The 24,019-nt window shown below is 38.8% G+C and overlaps 1 long non-coding RNA gene across 3 annotated transcripts in view; it reads left to right on the forward strand.

Moving 5' to 3' along the window:
* Positions 1-17,034, forward strand: part of LOC131398868 (uncharacterized) — an 86,926-nt gene extending 69,892 nt beyond the window's left edge. The window contains exons 4-9 of one of the 3 annotated variants that reach the window (XR_009217015.1): positions 973-1,094; positions 2,051-2,228; positions 5,948-6,146; positions 6,563-6,658; positions 7,809-7,989; positions 15,781-17,034. This is a non-coding gene — a long non-coding RNA (uncharacterized LOC131398868). Of the gene's footprint in view, positions 1-972; positions 1,095-1,310; positions 1,388-2,050; positions 2,838-5,947; positions 6,147-6,562; positions 6,659-7,808; positions 7,990-15,780 lie in introns of those variants that run through there. The other 2 variants (XR_009217014.1, XR_009217016.1) reach the window with 2 other exon arrangements.
* The last annotated feature ends 6,985 nt before the right edge of the window (positions 17,035-24,019 follow it).

Consider the following 24,019-nt stretch of genomic DNA (forward strand, 5'->3'; position numbering starts at 1 on the left):
ATCATCCAAAAGACAGTACATTATCTTAATTTATGATGATTTCATTCATTAAAATCTTGTGATGGGCCAAAGATACATATCTAAGAGGAGTGAGACACATGGCAGTTGTAAGCAGATTAACACATTTGGTGAATATCAAACTCTGAACTAAACTTAGTGTTCTAATCAATTATAAGGTACGACAAATTTAATTAGGTCAATTAAATGATATTTAATGGTATGCCTGAATATTACTCTGCAATAATGAACAAGAAACTCATGTAAATAACTATAATTGGTCTTACTTTAAAATATGATAGTCAAGACTGTTTGAGATAAGCTGGAGAGAAGGAAGGGGAGAAATAGATAAAAGTTAGCTGCTCTGAAACCACTCTCAAGACCCCTGGATCTACATGTAACCCAGGAGATCGAGGCAGATGGCTGTGTGCCTAGATCCTCCTGCACTGTGGTTCTCAGGGATGTCACGGGGCTGAAGCAGCTTCCTGAATCGTGTTTACACATCCATGTGTACAATACCCCTGACCATGGGGATGAAACACCATTCAATCATCCCTTACACCCCTCTAATTAACAATTAGATTTCAGAATCGTTGTATCATTACATGATAATTTATTCTTCAAACCTGTAGGATGCCGAACTAAAAGAAAATCAAATTTCAATGGCTTCTTTTCTTTGAAGGACCAAGATGTTCTTTCACACTTGGAATCCGGATTAGAGGATAAATCCATCAAATCAATGGAAACAAGTTAAGAAATGGACAGAGGGATATTTCATTCATATATACACAGTTTGCACTGTGGCAAAAATAGAGTTATATTTTAAAAAATTAGAATTTTTTGAAATTTTAGAGATTTTAAAGACTTTGTTCTGCTTATACTCCCTTTCGTTTACCAAATCAAACTCACTCTTTAATGGGCATCTAGCATTGAGTGCTAATAACAGCAGCTTTTTTAAATTCTTATTTTTCCCAGGTCAAACACCAAGGGTAGAGGTAGTCAAGAGATCAAGTCTAATCTACCTACGGGTGTGGCAGGCTTACCTATGGATGTTCAAGCCAGACATTGCCAGAAGAACTACATCTCTTCACCCATAGGTGAGTTTTTACTAGTAATCACAGAAACTTAAGGATATCAAAGGAAATTTTTTATTAAGAACCCAAGTTATAGATTCCTCTCTTAGGTTCATTACTTTGAATTTTTGACTCAAATCATATATATCAATTGGACCATGTTCAATTCTATGATCTTTAGAAGATGCAGCCTACAGCTGAAGAGAAACAGATACAACACCAATATCTTATCCTCTCTAGCCAAACTGAGAGCCCCTGGAGTCAGAAGTTTTCAAGAAAAGAAAAAGTCATCCGTCTTTGGAAGAGAGACAGTAGAGGCTACTCAAACATTCAACTTTAAATTGTTAACATGACTCGTTAGAATGTGATGGAGCACACCTTCTAAGTTTCATGATTTTTCTCCACAATATTGAGATGGATGACCTTGAAGTCCAGTTTCCCCATAAATTTATTTATTCAATGATAAAATTAATTTCCCTATAATTACCATGAAAATCTTATGTCATAGTCTCTGACTAAAAGGAAACAAAGCAAATTGAGCAGTTGAATAGCAGTGTAATTAATTCCATACAAGGATCTTACGGCGGCATTATGTATAATAGTGAAACTGGATGTAATCCCATTTCTATCAAAGAAGAAGTAAACAGATTATGGTATTCCTGTTCTTTGGAATACCTCTAAAACATCTAACATGGTAAGTTAGAATGATGTGCACTGATAAGGGGAGACGTCTTTGATATATGATTTGGGAAACAGCAAATTGCAAAACGATGTAGTTATGTAATTTATGTTAAAAAACTTTATGTGTATTTATAAATTCATAGGAAATTTCCAGAAGAATAAACCCCACCCTGTTAACAGTAGTGGGTTCTGAGTAGGGGAGTGAGTTTTCAGGGAAGGGGATGAAAGGGGTGGGTTTCACTTTATACAGATCTGTGTACTGTGACTTTTTTTACAATATGTATTTCTTTCATAATTAGAAAAATGAATGATGTGACCATTTGGTGCAGGACAACAGCATTATGTTCACCAGTCTCTGTACTGTATGTTACTGCACAGCATGGACTGTAGGAAAAAGCCCAGAGGAGCAATGAAGACAAAGAAGACACGACACCTGCAAAAAGTCAGTGGAGTATTTCTACACAACAAACCTTCCAGGTGAGTGACGGTCAGTATCTTCCACTGCTCCAGCTCTCGCAAGAAACCTAGTACCTTCCCAGGGTAAGCTGGAGGACCACGGCCCACTAGTCCACTCCCCGCCCAGGGCCTGTTTGTGCAGGGTGACTGCCATCAAGCAGACAATGGACTCAGGATGGGGCCTGTGTCTTTGGGGAGGCTGGTAGAGAGGCACAAAGTCGAACACCAGCTAAGGGCACACACCTGAGAGGTGGAGTTCCAGGTGGAGACTCAAAATGTACCAAGACACTGCATGAAGGAAGCTACTCGACCTCCCTGAGCCTCAGTGTCCCCCCCTGTAAAATGGGAATCACAGGCCTACTTCACAGAGCTGTTGGGGAAGATACATAAAAGTGCCTGTGACAGTCAGTGTCCACATTATTAACAAAGTCGTCTCCAACTTCAGAATAATCGATGAAAAGAGTAATGTTGATGAGACCAAAGACGAGATGCCCAGCTTCATAACAGCCCCAGCAGCATGAGAATGAGAGGAGCTCCGAGTAAGCAGGGTTCTTCACAGCTCCACTGGAGAGGATGAACATGGGCTACACCAGGATAAGCGGCTGTTGTACAGTGACTCGTGTAGTGAGGGTGGGTCCCTAAAGACACTGTGAAATACAGTTACACACAGTGGCTCCTAGGAAACAACTAAAAGCAATCAACGCAGCAGATAGGAATAGGAAGGCGGCGAGCAGAGGAGGGTCAGAGCCACAAAATCTGAAGGAAGACACTGAACCACAAGAGCCCAGCTTTGTCAACAGCTGCTGTGGTTGCACCAGGAGATCAAACGTCTGAGACAGCCATTGTGGGGACTGCTGGGAGCACAGTGGTCACTGCGGCCACACCCCAACAGCAGTGCATCGGAGCACACACACCCTGAGACTTTCCTCTCCATTAATCCTTGTTTTAAGATGATGAGGGCCGGCCCCGTGGCTTAGCGGTTAAGTGCTCGCGCTCCTCTGCTGGTGGCCCGGTTTCGGATCCTGGGCGCTCACCAACACACTGTTTCTCCAGCCATGCTGAGGCCGCGTCCCACATACAGCAACTAGAAGGATGTGCAGCTATGACATACAACTATCCACTGGGGCTTTGGGGGGAAAATAAATAAATAAATAAAATCTTTAAAAAAAAAAAAGGGCCAGCCCCGTGGCTTAGCAGTTGGGTGCGCGCACTCTGCTGCTGGCAGCCCGGGTTCGGATCCCGGGCACGCACCGCTTCTCCAGCCACACTGAGGCCGCGTCCCACATACAGCAGCTAGAAGGATGTGCAGCTATGACATACAACTATCTACTGGGGCTTTGGGGGGAAAAATAAATAAATAAAATCTAAAAAAATAAAATAAGATGATGAATATCCTCATGTTACAATGTCTCTTTCCAACCCTTGTGGACGAGTGTAATCAGAACCCCCTGAAGAAGGCACAGGCCAGAATAGGATGGAACACTGGGGGCTGGGGGAGTGGCGCTGCACCTGACCACACAGACTATCACTCGGGCCTATTGAACACGAGAGAAGAACCCAAGGATGTGGTCTAATGAGAATTCCCCGTCTTGCCACATTCAGAGACACTACAGAGTTTCTCTTCCGTTCTTTACAAAAATGTCAAAGAATTCATGCGTCATTAATTCATAAAGAGGCAAATTCTTGACAAAGTGACAGAGTCCAGATTCCATGACCAGGTTTTTCAGTTGTTTTGATAATATCCCACATTCAGGAATCAGAAATGTAACCTATTGGGATGTGTAATATAAACAAGGACTTTTTTTGATGTAGATCAACGCCCAGATTTTTAGAGATGACATAAATCATGAAAGCTGCTAACCATTCCTCCACAGGTTTCAATAAGACTTTTAAGTTAATTTACCAATCTCAGGAAAAAAGAATATGGCAATTCATGTTTTTTGTTTCTGCATTCAAGCATACAGTACAGGCAAGAAAATGAGCAGAAAAAAATTAACAAGAAGGTCTTGTGCCTGCCCGGTGGCTTAGCGGTTAAGTGTGCACGCTCTGCTATTGGTGGCCCGGGTTCGGATCCGGGCACACACCGATGCACCGCTTGTCCGGCCATGCTGTGGCCACATCCCACATACAACAACTAGAAGAATGTGCAACTATGACATACAACTATCTACTGGGGCTTTGGGGAAGAAAAAGGAGGAGGATTGGCAATAGATGTTAGCTCAGAGCCGGTCTTTCTCAGCAAAAAGAGGAAGATTAGCATGGATGTTAACTCAGGGCTGATCTTCCTCAAAAAACAAAAGAAAAAAACAAGGTCTTGGTTGCATTTCATCTTTTGCAAATAAGCAGGATATTTTATGCTCTGTTCCTTTCACTACTCTAAACAATTTTTAAAGAATATGGTACATCTGACTATCCCTAGGCGTGTTTATCCTGGAACCTTGCCAGAATCCAAAGCAGAGATGTTAAAGCTGATGGGTTTCAAATGCTGCCCAAGTGCTGTCTACCTTGAACATCCCTCTCCCAAAGCTGGACCACCGGTCTCTTCCTGAGGGATCAGAGTCGTCACCCGTGTCCCTGAGAGACTGGCCACTCAGGCCTGAGCTGAGATTAGGCTATCAATCTAAATGGCAAAATGCTTAAGCTATTTTCATCTTAAGAATGCTGTTTCAGAGGCCCCTGCACTGGAAGGTGTTGGTGAAAATGTTCTATTAGATACTTGTCTGGGAATTGGGTTGTTCTTCTCTGCTCTTGGCGGATCCTGGGGAAACCAATGATTAACCTCACGGATGCCTCAACTTCCACTTCTGCGAAAAAGGCAAGCAACAGCCACTGTTACTACCCTGCAAAGCTCTTAAGTTGTGCTTGCAAGAGGGGCCACAAGGGCGAATTTCTCCCAAAAGCTGATGAAATGATGGCACTTTGGCTGGAGAAGGCAGAGGGCAGCAGGCAGAGGAAAGTTTCTGGGATGTCAAACCAGTTCCCATAAGCACTTTAGAGAAACACCTGGCCCTGGACTAGGTAGGAGGCTGTGGCAAGACCCACAGACATGCAGGTGGGAGGAGGAATCAAGCAACGGAGGGAGGCGGTGTGGAATAGACATGAGTCCGGCTTCAATTTTGGACAAAAGCAGTTGCACGATGCAGGCCCGCGGCTGCCCATGCAGCCGCCACACCCTCCTAACTCCTTGGTCCCTCTTGTCCTGTCACATCCCTCTGAGACTCAGTCCACGTGGAGCAGGTGCAGGACCACAGTGCAGAGCACACCTCCTTGCTCCTCCCCTCAGGGCTAGGCACCGCCCCGTGCCCAGAGTATCCGGGGAGTTATAGTCCTGTAGTCCTGCAAGCTCCCAGCCTGGAGCGGTGAGAGACAAAATCTCCCAGCATGCACAGCTAGGGGCCCCAACTCCCTCCTTGTCCCTCCACCCCTGGGCCCCACTCCTCTCCTTGTCCACCCCACCCTCTATCATACCTCTTCTCTCTACCACGCCCACCCTCCATGCCCTGCCCACCGCCTGGAGTATGCGCAGCGTGGTTGGCCTGCATCCCTTGAGGCCGGTACTCAGGTAGGGGTGGAGCTCACCAGCCTGGCTGTTGCTGAGGATGCTTGCAGCCCTCCTTGAAGCTCCCTGGCCAGTATTTGAAATGTAAATTCAATATCTAAAATGGAAATACCGGGTGACTGGGATCCTGGAATTTGCCTTTTCAAGGCCACTTGTCCTGCTATCCCCTCCATCCCTCCAGGCTGCCATGATCCTCCCTCTGGACCCTGTGGTCAGGGTCGCTGCAGAGATCCTCCCTTTGGACCCCGGCTGCCTGAAGGGCCCATACCTTGGTCAGGCATCTTAGAAGGACTGCCCTGAGCCATGTCATAAAAAGGAGAAAACATCACAGTGGACAGCCCCAATTCCTGCATATACAGACGGGAAACTTAGGTGCACTGGTAAGTGACTCCTAAGCCACTTCAGGGGACCACACGCACGCCCCTTCTCCAACGCTGCACACAGGCTTGTTCACTGGACTTCCTTATCCCAGTGTGGACCTCGTGGCCTCATTAACACAGGCAACAGCACTGAAACTTCCCGTTGGTCCTTCCCACAATGTCAGGGAAGTTTTTGTAGGAAGGTAATATTCAATTTCTGCTCTACTATAGGGCTGGCTCCTTGGCAACCAGTTTTAATATCCCTTTTTAAATATACCCTCAGAATCACAAAATAATTAAGCAAAATAATTTGTTGCTGTTGGGGGTTATGGTGATAACTCTCTGAAGTCATTTTTCCATTTAGCTACTCTGAGTCCAAATACTACAGCACCACGTGCTTCTCAGACTGGTGAATGCACAGCTCCACTTCTTTGCAGAGAGGATGCACAACAGCAGAATATCCGTGGCCCGACTTTCTGGAGCATCAGTATTATTACAAGATTTGGAAGAAGCAAAGTTAGGTCATTTCCATGGTAAGGAATTAAAAACTTAAAACTAAGATGAGGTGGGAAAGTCATATACCATTAATATTTGTCAGTAATCTGTGCCTGAAATGTCAGACTTTCTCTGAGAAAGAACTCTGAGACCCTATTTCCCATTGTTTTCAATAGGAAAAATTAGAAGGCATAGCAAATCTATCGAAAAATCCTACCAATTTCCTAAGTCACGATATGGCACCTAGACATAAGTTATGATCATCATTGCTCCTCGTTTTCTTCCTCATTCAACCCAGTCCCACAGGTCTTGAGTGATTGCTGTGAACACTGCACTGTGCTAGATGTCAAGGCCTTGGTGAGCATCATTATGGGGGTGGACGTTGATGGAAAAAGATTGCATCATAAAAACTCAAAGCTATGCCACTTGCCAAATTGAGGCAAAAATGGAAAGACCTAGGGCACCAAGGAAGAGTGAGGGCATTAATCGATACTTGGGAGTATTAAAATCCATCTAATGGTGTCATGAGTGAATGTGTTCCACTTTAAAACAAAACACAGCTGTTGTTCTCAGATATTGAGTTTATCTTTGTGCAAATATGCAGGATTTAAAGTGTTTATTGATGTATAACATTCATACAGAAATATATGCAGAGGTCATCCATGTAAACCTCAAAGAATTATTACAAAGTGAACACACTTGTGTGACCAAGAACTAGCACCAGCTTCATTCAGGCCCCGACAATCCCTTTCTCCCTCCTTCCTCCCCAAATGTAACCAATATCTTACCAGCAAACACTGTATATCGAGTTTGTCTTCTTATACAAGTGTTTTAGTACAGGACAATTTAAACAATATACAAAATAAACAAAATAGCATAGTAGGCCCGTCACCCAACTTCGACAACTACTAATCATCTGCCATTTTTGTTTTATCTAGACTCCATCCCATTCTCACCTCACTTTATTATTCTTTTAGTCCTTTTTGTGTGTGGGGGAGGGTAAGATGTACACACACTGAAAGGCACAAATCTCAATCGTACAGTTTTAGCAAATAAACATGCCCATATAACCTTCACCCCTTTAAGAATAATGTATTTCCTTCACCCCCAGAAAACTCCTTCCTGTTCCTTCCCAGGCAATTTTTTCCTTCCCCCGAGGCAACCACTGATATGTTTTTTTCACCATAGGTTCATCTTGGCAGAAATCAGCCCACGTGTATTGTTTTCTGTCTAGCTTGCATCCCTCAGCACGAGGTAGATGAGACTCACCCAGCACGTGTGTGTCAGCGTTTGCTCCTCAGCACGGCTGAGGGCGTTCTGCTCTGTGGATGCCCCGAAGTGGGCTCGTCTTCCTCCTGGGGACGTGCAGGTCATCTCCTGTGAACATTCTTGTACAAACCCTTTTTGTATGCTGTTTAATTCCTTTATTAGCATTTAAGTGACACACCTTTGCAGTTTTTAGTGGTTGATCCAGGTTACAATATGCATCTTTAACATATCACAGCCTACCTAGACTTAATAGTGCACCAGTTTAATCAATGTAAAATATGGAAGCCTTGTTACAGAACAGTTCCATTTACCTCTGTCTGTCCTTTGTGCTATGTTGTCATAAATTTTACATCTACCCATGTTATAAATCCCACAATACAGTGTTATGATTTTTCTTTAAATAGTCATAGGTCTTTTAAAGAAATTAAGAGAAAAAAGTTAAGTATTTGGAGGGAGATGCTTTGAGGCTCTGCAAATGTACTGTTTCTTCTCTAAGTTTCACTCACAGTTTTTGCATTCATCAGTCAGTCTTGCCCACAGTAATTATTACTGTGGTGGTCTAGTGGCGATTTTCTATTTCATGCTATCCAGCCGCGTTTATTATTTGGAATTCTGTGAGGAATATTCCCCCCTCCCTCTCCCTGCCTTCTTCCTGTCTTTCTCTCTTTCTCTCATTCTCCCCCCCCTTTTATTCTTTCTTCCTTTCTTATTTAATCTTCTTTATATCAGTATAGACTCATGGATATTTATTTTATTCTCTGGGTAATAATCCAATGCTACCATTATTTATTTTGTTGCTCCCAGTTTTCCAGCTTGAGCCGTATGGAAGTCTTTAAGATTGATTCCTTTTGGTTTTTTTTTTAAAGATTTTATTTATTTATTTTTTCCCCACAAAGCCCCAGTAGATAGTTGTATGTCATAGTTGCACATCTTTCTAGTTGCTGTATGTGGGACGTGGCCTCAGCATGGCCAGAGAAGTGGTGCGCGCCCGGGACCAAACCCAGGCCACCAGCAGCGGAGCACGCTCACTTAACCGCTAAGCCACAGGGCCAGCCCAGATTGATTCCTTTTGACACATCTAATCATTTTCTGTGTTTTTTTTTTGAAAGCACTTTCCTACTTTCTGGCACTACAAGAAGCTCCAGGCTCATATTGTATTTCCCATCCCCAGATTTGAATTAGGCATTTCTCCAAGAAAACCTGGTTCTTTTTATTGAAGAATGATATTTAGAAACCAAAATCTGGGAGCTAGGTGTGACCATTGATACGAGGGTGTCACTGCTTCTAGACCCTCTCAGCAGAGCTTGGAAATGTATGTATGAATGTAAACTCAGGTCTACACATCTACCTATCGATATATCAATCTATCAATCTATCTATCTATCTGGATAGATATATTAAAAGAGACATGGATTCATACTGATACTTCCAACTCCAATCCAGCACCACAGAGTTTATTCCAGCATTCTCCTTTTGTTTATTTGTAACTTCTTTCACCAACAGTGAGAAACTTAACTCCAGTTATCTACAATATATTTACTAATGTGTCAACTAGTTTCAGAATCGCTAATCCATACCCTTATGAAAAACAAATTTACCACCTAGAGTACAGTGTTTTTGTACAGTACTTTAGTTTTACAGTATCCCATCAAAACACTGTCTTCCAAAGTTACATCGGTCAGGACCTTTCATCCCCACCCCTTCTGTGTGGTTATGTCACATGCTTGTAATACAGTAAGGTACATTTGTCACTGCATTCCATCTGAGTTCCCCAGCATCCTGATTGATTTTTAAAATTTGCAGAGTAAAATTCACTCTATGCGGTGTACAGTTGTATGGGTTTTGACAACTTTACGGTCATGTATCCGTGTCCACGGTACCACACAGAGCTGTTTCTTTCACTCCCAAAATTCTCTCATACTGTCTCTTTGTAGTCAACCCCTTCCCCCACTCCATTCCTTGGCAACCACTGATCATTTTCCATCCCTGTAATGCTGTCTTTTCTAGAAAGTCATATAAATGGAATCATATACTATATAGCCTTTTGAATCTGGCTTCCTTCACTTAGAGATATGCATCCAAGATTAATCCATGTTGTTGTGTGAATCAAGAGTTTATCCTTTTTATTGCCAAGTAGTATTCTAATGTACTGATGCACCACAGTTTCTTTCTCCATTCACCTGATGAAGGACATTTAGTTTGTTGCCGGCTTTTCACAATTATGAATAAAATGGCTATGAAGATTCACGCAAAGAGTTTTGTTTAAACATTAGTTTTCAATTTGCTTCAGTAAATCTCTAGGAGTGGGATATCTGAGTCATATAATAAGTGTATGTTTAACTTTATAAGAACCTGTTAACTGTTTTCCGAATGCAACTATCATGTAGCATTCCCAGTTCTAGTTGCTCCTAGTCCTCACCAGCACTCTGTAGTTGCAAATTTATTTTTTATTTTAGCCACCTAATAGGTGTGTGGTATCTTATTGTGGCTTCTGCTTCCTTTTTGAAAGTGAGTTCTGCTAAATATAAAATCCTGTGTTGACTTTTGGGTTTTCTTTCTGCACTTGAGAGATGTCATTTTGTTGTTGATTTGTCTCTTTTGTTTTTGATAATATATCATCCATCATTCACATTATTTCTCCCTGTATGTAATGTCTTCCCCTGTATATATGTATTTCCATGACTGCTTTCAAGATTTTCTTTTTATCTTTGGATTTTAGCAGCTTGACTATCATGTCAAGCTGCTAGGTAGTGCCTAGGTATGGTTTTATTTTGTATTTTATTTTGTGTGTTTCCTGTCTTTCTTGGATCTAAAATTTTAGATTTTTCACCAAATTTTGGAAGTTTTATGCTATTACTCATTGATTTGCCTTTCTGCTTCATTTAATTTTTTGTCTCTCTCCTCTCTGATGGGGACTCACTCATCTCACAGGTCTTAAGGCTGTCTTCATTTTTCTCAAAACTTATATGTTCTTTTCTTCAGACTGGATAATTTCTATTGCTCTATATTCATGTTTCTTCTACTGTTTCTAATCTACCAGTAAACTCAAAAATATTTTCTGTATTTCATCTTCCTATTTGGTTCTTTTTTGTAATTTCCATTTCTCTGCTGAGTTTCTACATCTGTTCATTCATTATGAGAATATTTTTCTTTACCACCATGATCATCTTTATAAAAGCTGTTTTCTCATCCTTGTCTGCTAATTGCAACACCTTGGGAATAGTTTCTACTGCCCACTTTTGGTCGTATATGGATTATATTTTCCTATTTCTTCAAATCTCATGATTTTTTAAATTATGTACTAGAAACCATGGATGATAGGTATGGAGACTCTGGATTCTATTGTATCCCTGTGAAGAGTGTTGTTATTTTTCTAGCAGAGAGTTAACTTGGCTGGACTGAAACTCCAATCCTATCTCCTTTACAATGGGCATAGCTGAAATCCTCATTCAGTTCTTTCATCTTCCAACTGCTGTTTTTACACTACGCCCTCTGGGGCCTACCCTGCAGGTGTGTTGTTCAAAGATCTGCCAATTTGCTGTGTGTGTGGGGGGCAGACTTTCATACATATTTTAAGATTTTCCTCTTTGTGGTTCCCTCCCTTCCAGAATTTTTCCCCTAACTTTCCGGCTACTCTGCCAGCCCCAAAATACATCCTCTAACATTACAAGTAATACTATAGTTTTTCCCGTCTGGGCCATGTACAGATTTTGGAATGCTTTGAGGCAAAATACTCAAGCTTGCAAATATCTCCTGGTAAAATTCCCATGATTCAAGGGAAGACTCCCCTTCAGTTCTGCTTGCCTTTGGAAGAGATTTATGCATACATACATATACACATTTATTATATGTGTATTACATATAGATACATGATTCTATATAAATATATATAAAATTTCATGCAGATTTTATCATTGTTATCTGTGAGAGTGTTAGTTCAACAAGCTACTCCACTAGTACTGGAAGCTAGACCTCGGTTTTGTTTCTTTTTTGCATTTTATATAAATGGAATTATAAAATATATAGCCTTTTGAATATAATTTCTTTTATTCAGCATTATGGTTGTGATATTCATCCATGCTATTGCATGTAGCTAGTGTTAGTTCATTTGTTGAAAATAATTAATGTTGTTAGATGGTCATAAAATATGCATAACATGAAATTGACCACTTTATCCATTTTTAAGTGTACAGTTCAGTGACATTCAGTACATTCACATAACTGTGTAGTGATAACCTCTAACCATCCACAGATCTATTTCCACCTTGCACTGAAACTCTGTGTCCATTAAGCAACAACTCCCTGTTGTCCCTCCCTCTTGACCCTGGGAACCACCATTCTCCTTTCTATTCCTATGAATTTGACTACTCTAAGTACCTTATATGAGTGGAATCATGCAGTATTTTTCCTTTTGTGTCTGGCTTTACTTCACTTAGCATAAAGTCCTCAAGGTTCATCCATGTCATAACATGTGTCAGAATTCCATCCTTTTTAAGGGTGAATGGTATTCCACTGTGTTTTACACAACAATTTTTGTCAACTCATCCATTTATGGACACCTGGCCTGCTTCCAGCTTCTGCTTATTTTGAATAATGCTGTTAAGAACACGGGTGTACGTATATGTCTTTATATATGCGTTCAGTTCTTTTGGGTTTATACCCATATATGGTGTTCTGAGATTCATTTTTTCACATGTGGGAGGGTTCCCCACACCTCCAACAAGCAATTCTGGGAATGCCAGCTGGTTGTAAGATAATTCAACTCAATTTGATGCTGTCAACCCAGAGATACATCAGATTCCACAGTTTAAGGGCTCAGTCCTATAAGACTGCACACCCACCCAACCTCACCTCTACTTCAGATGCCAGTTACAAGCCCAGGCTGTTACCTGTACTTCTGACTGAGTGACTGTAAACCAGAGATTCCCACAACATCCTCCTTGGGTTTGATTAATTTGCTAGAGTGGCTCACAAAACTCAGAGAAACATTTACTAGATCACCAGTTTATTATAAAAGGATATAACTCAAGAACAGCCTGATGGAAGTGGTGCATAGGAAAAGGTATGGAGAAGGGGCACAGAGCTTTCATGCCATCTCCAGGTGCACCACTCTCCAAGCACTCCTTGTCATTGCCAATCTGGAAGCTCTCTGAAACTCATTCTATTGGGATTTTTATGGAGGCTCCCTCACGTAGGCATGATCAATTATTAACTCAGTTTCTAGCCTCTCTCCCCTCTCTGGAGGATAAGGGATAGGACTAAAAATTCCCAGCTTCTAATAGGGGCTTGGTCTTTCTGGTGACCAGCCCCCATTCAGGAGCCATCCAGGAGCCCACCCAGAGTTGTCTCAATAGAAGAAATGATTCTCCTAGTGTTCTTATCACTTAGGAAATTACAAGGGTTTTAGGAGCTCTGTGTCAGGGATGGGGTCAAAGACAAATATTAGAACAAGAGATGCTCCTAGTGTTCTTATCATTTAGGAAATTACAAGGATTTTAGGAGCTCTGTGCCAGGAACTGGAGACAGAGATCCATAAATATATTTTCTGTTATTTCAGAACCCATAGGTAGAATTTCTAGATCATATGGTAATTCTGTTTTTCATTTTTGAAGGAACTGCCATACTGTTTTCCACAGTTTTATATTCTCACCATCCAAGCACAAGGGTTCCAATTTTTCAAAATCCTTGCCAACACTTGTTATTTTCTGATTTTGTGATAGTAAAACTATTCTAATGTGTGTGAAGAGGTATCTCAATGTGGTTTTATTTTGCATTTTCCTGATACTTAGTGATGTTGAGCATCTTTTCACGTGTTTACTGGCCATTTTATGTCTTTGGAGAAATGTCTATTCAAGTCCTTTGTGCATTTTTAAATTGGGTTGATTTTTATTGTTGAGTTGTGGGAGTTCTTTATATATTCTAGATATTAATCCCTTATCAGATATGTGATTTGCAAATATTTTCAACCATTCTGTGGGTTGCCTTTTTACTTTGTTAATAGTATCTTGTGATACAGAAAACTTTTGCATTTTGATGAAGTCCAATTTGTTGTTTTTTTTTGTTGCTTATGTCTTTGGTGCCATATTAAAGAAATCATTGTTGGCAATGGCATTTGGACCCAACGACATGCAGCTTTTACTCTGTGTTTTCTTCTATGGATTTTATAGCTTCAGCTCTAATATTAGATCTTTGATCCATTTTGAGTTAATTTTTGTATATGGTGTAAGGTAAGGGTCCAATCTCATTCTTTTGCATGTGGTCATCTAGTTTTCCCATCACTATTTGTTGAAAAACTTATCCTTTCTCCAATGAATGGTCTTTGCACCCTTGTCAAAAATCATTTGACCATATATGCAAAGGTTTATTTCTGGGCTCTCTATACTATTTCATTAGTATATTGTGTGTATTTATGCCAGTACCACACTGTTTTGATTACTTTGTAGTAAGTTTTGAAATCAGGAAGTGTGACTTCTCTAAATTGTTCTTCTTTTTCTACATTCTTTTGGCTATTTAGGGTCCCTTGAGAGTCCATATGAATTTTAGGATAGATTTTTCTATTTGTGCAAAAAACATCATTGGAATTTTTACCTCCTTGAGTAAGTTGATTCTTAAGTATTTTTCTCTTTTTGATGATATTGTAAATAAAAATGTAAAGTTTTTAAATTTCTTTTTCAGATTACTTATTATTAATGTATAGAAGAACAACTAATTTTTTCATGTTGATTTTGTGTTCCACTACTCTGCAGAATTTATCAGTTCTAAAAATTTTTTTGTGGAATTTTTATGGGTTTCAACATATAAGATATTATTTGTAAACAAATATAATATTACTTCTTCCTTTCCAATTTGGATGCTATTGCTTTCTTTTTCTTGCCTAATTGCTTTGGCTAGAACATCTAATACCATGTTGAATAGAAATTGTGACAGTGGGCATTCTTGCCTTTTTCCTGATCTTAGAAGAAAAGCTTTCAGTCTTTCTCCCTTGAATACGATGTTCTCTGTGTATTTCTATATCTGGCTTTTATTATGTTGAAGTAGCTTCCTTTTACTCTGAGAGTTTTCTAGTGTTTTTAACATGAAAACATGTTTAGTTTTGTCAAGTCTTTTTCTGCATCCATTGAGATGATCCTGTGTTTTTTTCCCTCATTCTGTTAATGTGCTTTATTACATTGATTCATTTTCATATATTGAAACATCCTTGTATTCCAGAAATAAATCCCACTTAAAAATGATGTATAATCCTTTTAATATGCTGCTGAATCTGGTTAGTTATTATTTTATTGAGGATTTTTGTATCAATATTCATCAAAGATACTGACTTGTAGTTTTCTTTTCTCTTAGTGTCTTTGGCTTTCATATCAGGGTAGTGCTAACTCCATAGGATGACTTTAGAAGTATTCTCTCCTCTTCAACTTTTTGAAAGAGTTTGAAAAGAATTGGTGGTAGTTAATTAAAAAAAGGCTTTGGGCGCACAAATAAATTCAGCATAAAATAAATACAAATAAATATTTTTTTTAAATGTGAAAAAGACTTTTTCTTAAAAAAAAATAAAAATTAAGCAAGTACATCCCTTATCACTTTATTTCTAAAAGGGTTTTTTAACCTGATAGTAAGCAGAAACAAATCGTTAAAATTAAAATGACTCAAGTCTTAATTTCCTTCATTGCAAATTTTCTGACAGAAGTATATGGTGCCATCATGTATGACATCTTTTATGAAAAAGTGGTCATTTTTTGTGGTATTTGAGAATACTATGAATTTCCCCAGTGGCCTTTGACAATACTCTGATATGCAAAGTTATCGTTTCAACATTTATGTCTTATTATTGTCCTTACCAAATTAACAAATTCTGTCAGGTGCTAATTAATCAACTACTTTTCATATGATTCAGGTTCTCCGCCACCAACTTCCATAACCATCAGGATATTCTACAACTTCTGCAAGAGTAACAATTTTGCCTTACACTGTATTTATCTCATGTGGTTTAAAACATCCAGAAATCATTGATAAACTGACCCTGCCCAAACTAAAGCATGGTGAGTTATAAAAGATGGTCGCTGTTAAGTGGGGAGGGATTGCAGGTTGAACTTAATTTTATAAGTGGTCAATTTATTACAATATATTGTTCTATTATCTATTTCACTTCTTTTTTTAAAAAAGTGATATTTGAGGGCACTTAGATAATAAAAAGTTGAGAAGATAACGAACTGATATACTCTGTAAGCTTGAAATGTTTTCAAGCATAAGATACAATAAGAACTAAAACTAAGAAATGGCAGAGGAAATAGAGATAAGAGGATGAAATTGCAAAACTGAATCTATAATAATATCTCAATGGCTAGCGCTGTGGTGCCAAGAAGGTGGTGAAGTCAAAGAATTCGTAAAGATGATAATAGACTGCAAAGAAAAAAGACTGAAATTTTTGTAGAGAGAATTTTTACAGCGATATTACAGATAGAGAACAGGGAAGAGAAGTTGGAGTGAGAGACTATCTTCTTAAATTACTTCCACTGTAGAGAACAAAAAACCAATTTGCTGAAATCTTTATTCCCTTCTATGACCCTGTGGAAGATGAAGATTTGGCCAACCTGAAATCTATCTCTTTACCTTGGTTGTTTTCTCTGAGGGCATTTGACCTCCCCCACTAACTGCCTAAAGAATTTAAAACAAAACATCTGTTTCAGGAAGGACTTATTATCATGATGGCTGTAAATATAATGTACAATAGATGTTACAATAGAAAAGACACCAACAAGCCTATCTTATCAGAAGTTCTGTCTCTGACCATATTCTTTGGATGGCCCTGCAAGGAGTTGCCAGACAGACATTTACATTTATAAGGGAAATCTCCATTTGTAAAGGTATCTGCCTCTCTGAATTGGGAAGAGGGGGAATGACCTCATTTCTAGAAACTTATCAATGTAAAAGGTGAGGCCTTAAATCTGCATAATAACCTCACTCTTGTTTACTGTGCTTTAGTGGTAATCTCCTGTAACTGACTCCCCCCACCCCCAACATCTTCCTTTGTCATTGGCTGAACATGATATTTAAGATGAGAATTCTGCTATTGTGTTGAGAAACGCAGTGTCCTTGCTTTCTCCCATGCATACATGTTATTAAACTTGGTATTATTTTCTCCTTCTAACCTGTGTTGTTAATTATTTGGCCAGCCATAAGAACCTTAAGGAAAAGGGCAGAGGGAGAGTCTCCCTCTATCCCGACAACCCTATCTTTACGTGCAAAATCTCAGCCCTGAATGAATGTCACATTCCTCCTTTTGCATCCCCGGGGAACAGGGCAAATAAGCTCATCTGAAACCTCAGCTGCCCAGCCTGTGAAATAAGGCTGGCCATCCATTCTCACAGAGGAGCCAACTGGAGGTAGGATTTTTGCTTCTGAATTCAGCTAAACATCTTCAAAGAATTTTATCTGCCCTTCCTTATCCAGGGCTATCAATGAAGGGCTGGCTGGCATTTACAGAAGACCAATTCACAGTCAGCTGAGACATTTTCTGTTGGGCTCTCTAGAGAAGGCTGTGGGGTTTGTCAGTAAGAGTTTATATCTATATGGGTTATATATTTTTATTTTATTCAGAGATTTATGAAGAAATTTACATGGTAAGTATTACTTATTATCAAGAAAAATGGTTGTGTATTCTCTGGTCATTTAAGCAAAATCCTCCTTTCAGGGTCCACCCATAGACAAAGCCCAGATTTAATCTCTGTGGGAGATCAAGATTTGGCCACCCTGAAATCTGTCTCTTTACCTTGGTTGTTTTCTCTAAGGACATTTGACCTCCCCCACTAACTGCCTAAAGAATTTGACATGATGGCTCCTTCCTAGAACAGATCTATCATGACTGCTATAAAGATAATGTAGGATAGAGGTTACAATAGAAAAGGCACCAACAAGCCCATCTTATCAGGAGTTCTGTCTCTCTGGCCACATTCTTTGGATGGCCCTGCAAGGAGTTGCCAGACAATCATTTACAAGGGAAGTCTCCATTTGTAAAGGTATCTCCCTCTCTGTATTGGGAAGAGAGGGGGATGAGCTCATTTTTAGTGACTTATCAATGTGGAAGGTGAGGCCTTGAGCTACATAATAAACCTTACTCTTGTTTACTGTGCTTTAGTGGTAATTTCCTGTAACTGACTCCCCCCACCCCCAAAATCCTCCTTTGTCATAGGCTGAAAATGGTATTTAAGACGAGAATTTCTGCTATTGTGTTGAGAAACGCAGTGTCCCTGCTTTCTCCCATGTATACATGTTATTAAACTTGGTATTATTTTCTCCTGCTAACCTGTCTTGTTGATTATTTGGCCAGCCAGAAGAACCTTAAGGGAAAGGGCAGAGGGAGATTCTCCCCCTTCCCCCGACAGTTTTGGCGTAGTCGCCAGGAGCCACACTGGCTGACAAGTTGCCTTCTCTGGCTGGAAGACCTGCCTTCTCCCTGGACTACTGCAGATGGTGAGATACGGGAACGCCTGACGAAAGCCGGCAAAAGGTAAGACTTCTTACCACGTCAGCCTCCCGGAATCTCTATCTGCGGAGTCCGGCAGAAGGAAATGGTGAGAATTTTTTCTCTTTCTAAATTTAGATTGGCAGGAGAAAATATTTGGGAAACTAGTTTCTTGGGTTTTTAGTGACTCTTGGTTTAAATTTGGTAGAGTACTCTTGGTTTTGATCTTGATCCCTTTTCCTCCCAGAGTAATCTCTGTCTTGTTCTGTGTCCTGAGAAAACTTGGCTTTGTGACCAGTGAGAATCTTCTCCTTCGTCTCCACCATACGGAAGGTGCATTTACTGGGGTGCACCTCGGTGGTCAGTCGAGTAGACTGGGGTTCCGAACTGTCTCTTTGTCCGGCTGTGCCAAGCTCTCAGGGGAATTTGTCATAAAGGGCCCAGTCCATAAGGGTTTTTGTCGTCTTTACCTTCGTTTCTTGTTAGTGTTGGAAAAATCCCATTCCAGTATCGCCTGCCCGGTGTCACAGATTAGCGGGTCTGTGACTGGAGGCGTCCCACACTATTGTGGGAGACCGGAGACACCATCCTTACCGCTTGTGCAACGAAGGTCTTTACTTTCTCTGAATATCTTTGGGAGTGAATTCTGTGGATCATGGGGGCTACATCATCTGCGCCCTCACCAGGGACGCCTCTTTGCGTCCATGGTAGATTTATTCTAAGCATGGAAAGTTACCTCCGGGTCTTTCCTTAAAAAGGCTTATTGGTTCGAGTCACTATTGGAATAAATATACAAATGAAGATCCTACTCGTCAATGGCCAGACGACGGATCCTTTGAATTGGAAAAACTTCTAAATTGGGGGAAAAAAAAATGTTTTGAGAGCTCTCACATAATTAGTTATTTGGTACCTAAGAAAAGGCCAAAAAAAAAAAGAAGGGAAAAATTTGACTAGCCTTAAGACCTTGACTCAGGTTACAATTGAATTGAGAACATGTAAAAGTGTAAGTGTTGATAAGATTATAAAGGTTGGAATGTTTGAGCTAATTTTATATAGAGGTTACATCAACTTTGCCTGAGTATGTTTTAAAATGTCTGACTGGGAATGCTTCCATTGTCCAAAATTAGAAGACCAAGACCTATTGATAAAAATCTTAATGATAACTATGTTTAAAAGTATAAGAGGTGATAAAATTTACATGAAATTTTGTAGGAAAAAACTGATGTTATTTCTATTACAGAACTGGTTAACAAAAATAGTAATTTAAATGATGGCTAATTTTATCTGAAGTCTTATGAAGTCTTATAGGCAATCTAAATAATTATTGGGAACAAGTAAATAGTTGTGAAAAAGATAAATGTTGGATGAACTATAACAATAATTATGTGTTATGGTGGTTACAGTTTCCAAACTCTTTTTGGTGACTTTTAGAGTTTTGCTAAAATTTATGATAAAAAATTCTCTGAGTATCATCATTTCCAAATAAGATAAGATATTAGACATTGATTGCTAAATGTACGTTTGTCTACTTTTGGCTTTTCATTACAGGAAAACTAAAAGGTGTTTTGGGTCTATTGGTAAACATGTGTTTTATTAAAAGATTGTACTGTAAAGTAACATGTTTCTAGAAGTTATGAAGTGTTTATAAATTTTCCAAGCCACAAGATACTAATGTAAAAAAAAGTTTATAATTGTTTAGTTTTTACTTACAAATTAAGGTTTCTAAAGGTTAAAATTTCTAATTAATATATGTGATTGAAGCTACTAAATATTAAGAAAAATATGTCTGTGTACAAGGAAAGTAAGATGTATAAAGAAGGTGCAAAGAATGGAAATATTTTGTTTGGTTAAGAAAGATAAATATGTCCTCAAGTACTAGAAGGGAAAAGAAAGACATGGGACAAATTCTAGATGTAAAAAGAAAGTTATAGAAGGTTTGTGGAAGAGGAATTCTGGAAAAGGAGTTTTTGTATGGTCAAGTTGGCTAAGATTGAAATGAATTTAATTAAGTAAATGAGTTTTAATAGCAGAAGTAAGCTGGTGCAAAATTGAAATTTCTCGTAAAAAGATAATTTGCTTAAACTTGATAAAGAGGTTATAAAAGATTTTTCTTTACCTTTGACTAAGTCTACCTAAAAAAAAAAAAAAAACCTGTTAAAATAATTTCCTACGTTCAAAAGACTGAGGTCTCTCTTTTAAGGCTCTTTGGACTGCTAATGTTCTGTTTGCTTTGATTGTTTATATTTTTGACAAGCTCCACCAAAATTCATATCTTAAAATAAGTCTTTTTTTCTTTGAGAATTTTCAAAGGGCCCTGAAACTTCTCAAAGAAATTTGCTCTCTTCCTATAAGGAGGAAGATACTAAACTTATTAGGCTTATTCAGTATGTTAAATTACATAGAAAACATTGTCAGACAAGTGAAGATAAAACCTTCTTAGGTGGTATTATGTGGGCAAATGTTATTGATATAGCTGTTTTAAAATTGTATAACATTACTGAAATTCTGATCTGTCCTGATTATCAGTCATAATTCTGGTTATTATTATTTTAAAGTGTTGTATGTCACAAAATTAACCAAATTTCTTTGTCAGTTGCCATTTTGAGGTCTTGTTGTTTACAGACTCATTTCTTTGCTCTAATGTTTTTGCAAAATATGTTTCAACTTCAGAAAAATTCATGGAAAGGACTCTGACATTTACACTGAAGTACAGGCTTCTGATAAACTTTCTGATCATAAAACTAAACTTGGTAAGAAATGACAGAAATCTGATGGAGAGACTGATAACTTCATGAAGCTGCTAACAAAAAGATTGAGATCAAGAATGGATTACACGGGACTGAATAAACTTATAAGGATGCTTATAATTTTTATGATTTTTCATTTGAAGTATTGCTGAATTTTTAATGTTTTGTTTTTTCAGATTTAAGGAAAACTTTTTCTTGTTTCTCCTGAGCTAGCTATGACTTATAACAATTTGGTAAATGATATTTTTGTAAGTAAAATGGAAATATTTATCTTTTTCACTCTACCTGATCCCTCCAGGGTTTGGAAACTCTTAGTAAGTGAGTATTGTTGTTTTCATGGCAATATGGTTATTTGCATAAGTTCAATAAGAATCTGTTCTCCTTATAACAGGACACAATTGGAAACACTTGTTATATTACCAAGGTTGTGACTGGAACATCATATTTGCGATATAACCATATAGCTTTTGAGGAATGAAGATTGGACTTTATGGAATAAAGACACGTGGAAATATTGGCCTGGTACCTTATGTTCCAAGCAGCACTTACCAGGATAAGTAAAGAATGTCACTTGTCTGGCAGGTACAAGGAACCTTGAAATATTTGGGGGGAACCTTGGAAGAGAGGAATTCACCCAAATCTGTAGGTATTGCAGGCAAAGTCTGATGACAAAATCCTTGGCTTGGCTTTCCTGGCCTCGAGAGGCTTTTGAAGTTCAATGTGAGATTCCTTACAAAAAGTTCCAGCGAAGCAGATTTAAAAGAGCCTATGTGGTCAATTGCTATTCTTGCTGTACTTATGTAAATAATTGGTCCAACTCTATTGAAACTAGACTTATTTTGCAAACTAGTTAGTTTTAATTTGGCTATCTTTGATAAAAATGAGGATGATTTTTGAGAAAAAAATTATGTTTCAGTAAAAACTATAGTATACATTTGCGGATATTAGATCCTAGTTTTGTTAATTGTCTTTTGAGGTTTTTGTTTTATATCTGTTGACTGGACTGGATCCTGATTTCTTCTAGTCTCCTAAAATATCTGGCTACAGATGTCCAAACTAACGTTTTTGATTTTTTCCATCATTTTCATTTGAAATCACTGAAAACTGAACCTGCCCTTTTTCCTGAAGCCTTTTACAAACTAAAGCTGATGGACTTGATACAAACTTAAGAGATTACTTGATGACATCATCAGAGACATTTTAAACTGCAAAAGATGCTTTGACGCTGACATCTGAAATTCTTCTTCACTGGCTGTCCTCTCAACTCAGAAACTGTTTTACAACTTGCTCCAACTATTAACCTTGTTTTTCTTTTGTTTCCATAGAAATGCTTCTATTAAATACTTGATTGCTTGCTTCCACAATATAGGCGTAACCTTGAGAGCCCACCTGCATCACCACCTTCCAAAATGAACTTAATTGAACTGATCTATTATCAGGACTAAGAAATGTGTTAAGTGAGATGAAACAATCTACCAACTCAGCTTCTGGACTATGAAACTTCTTTAAGTTTCAAAAGGACTGTGAAAGTTTTAGTTTCAAAGGCAGGACTGTGGGAGATCAAGATTTGGCCACCCTGAAATCTATCTCTTTACCTTGGTTGTTTTCTCTAAGGACATTTGACCTCCCCCACTAACTGCCTAAAGAATTTGACATGGTGGCTCCTTCCTAGAACAGATCTATCATGACTGCTATAAAGATAATGTAGGATAGAGGTTACAATAGAAAAGGCACCAACAAGCCCATCTTATCGGGAGTTCTGTCTCTCTGGCCACATTCTTTGGATGGCCCTGCAAGGAGTTGCCAGACAATCATTTACAAGGGAAGTCTCCATTCGTAAAGGTATCTCCCTCTCTGTATTGGGAAGAGAGGGGGATGAGCTCATTTCTAGTGACTTATCAATGTGGAAGGGGAGGCCTTGAGCTACATAATAAACCTTACTCTTGTTTATTGTGCTTTAGTGGTAATTTCCTGTAACTGACTCCCCCCACCCCCAAAATCCTCCTTTGTCATAGGATGAAAATGGTATTTAAGACGAGAATTTCTGCTATTGTGTTGAGAAACGCAGTGTCCCTGCTTTCTCCCATGTATACATGTTATTAAACTTGGTATTATTTTCTCCTGCTAACCTGTCTTGTTGATTATTTGGCCAGCCAGAAGAACCTTAAGGGAAAGGGCAGAGAGAGATTCTCCCTCTTCCCCCGACATCTCCAAGCATCTGCCAGGCATTCTGTGGTCAGTGGGACGCTCTCAAGTTGGCAGCCTGTTCTCTTGTGTCCTTTGCTGGTACTTAATCTTCCATCTCTTCAAGGTACAACTAGACAGAGGCTCAAAGGACTTGACATTGGAGAAATGTACTTTACATTCTCTTTCGACTTCTACACTTTTCCCAAAGACTCTCAGCATTTCCAGTAATTGTGCAGCAGTTTACCCAACACAAAGATTCTCACTATAAAAATTAAAATAAATAAATTTTGAAAAGGAAAAAAGTGATCTTTGCAATTTGTACAGAATCTGTATAATTGGTGCATCCTTATAAATGGAGGAAAAATAACAAATTTAACTATTTTGATTAGTTAACACAGTAAGTAATATACTTTATATATTACTGATTTTGAGATTATTTGTATTTAAAAATACTGCTTCAAATCCCTAAATTATTGTAAGTGGTAGAGTCTGCCATTATATACAACAAGTCAGCCAAAACTCCTCCATTCCTGTATAATCCTATATGTGGGTAGTAATGGTTAGTTCTTATAGATTGTTTGAACACCTGCATATCACAAAATACAAGTGGCCATTAAAAATTAAAATGTTCACCAAATACAAGATTATCTGATTCCCAGAAAAAGAAAACAATATTGTAACATTAAGGCTAAAACTATCAAAAAGGAAGCCAAGATACACTCAAGTAAAGCTTTTGC

This window comes from Diceros bicornis, chromosome 36 (genome assembly GCF_020826845.1).
Source record: "Diceros bicornis minor isolate mBicDic1 chromosome 36, mDicBic1.mat.cur, whole genome shotgun sequence".
In the NCBI taxonomy this organism is placed as follows: domain Eukaryota; kingdom Metazoa; phylum Chordata; class Mammalia; order Perissodactyla; family Rhinocerotidae; genus Diceros; species Diceros bicornis.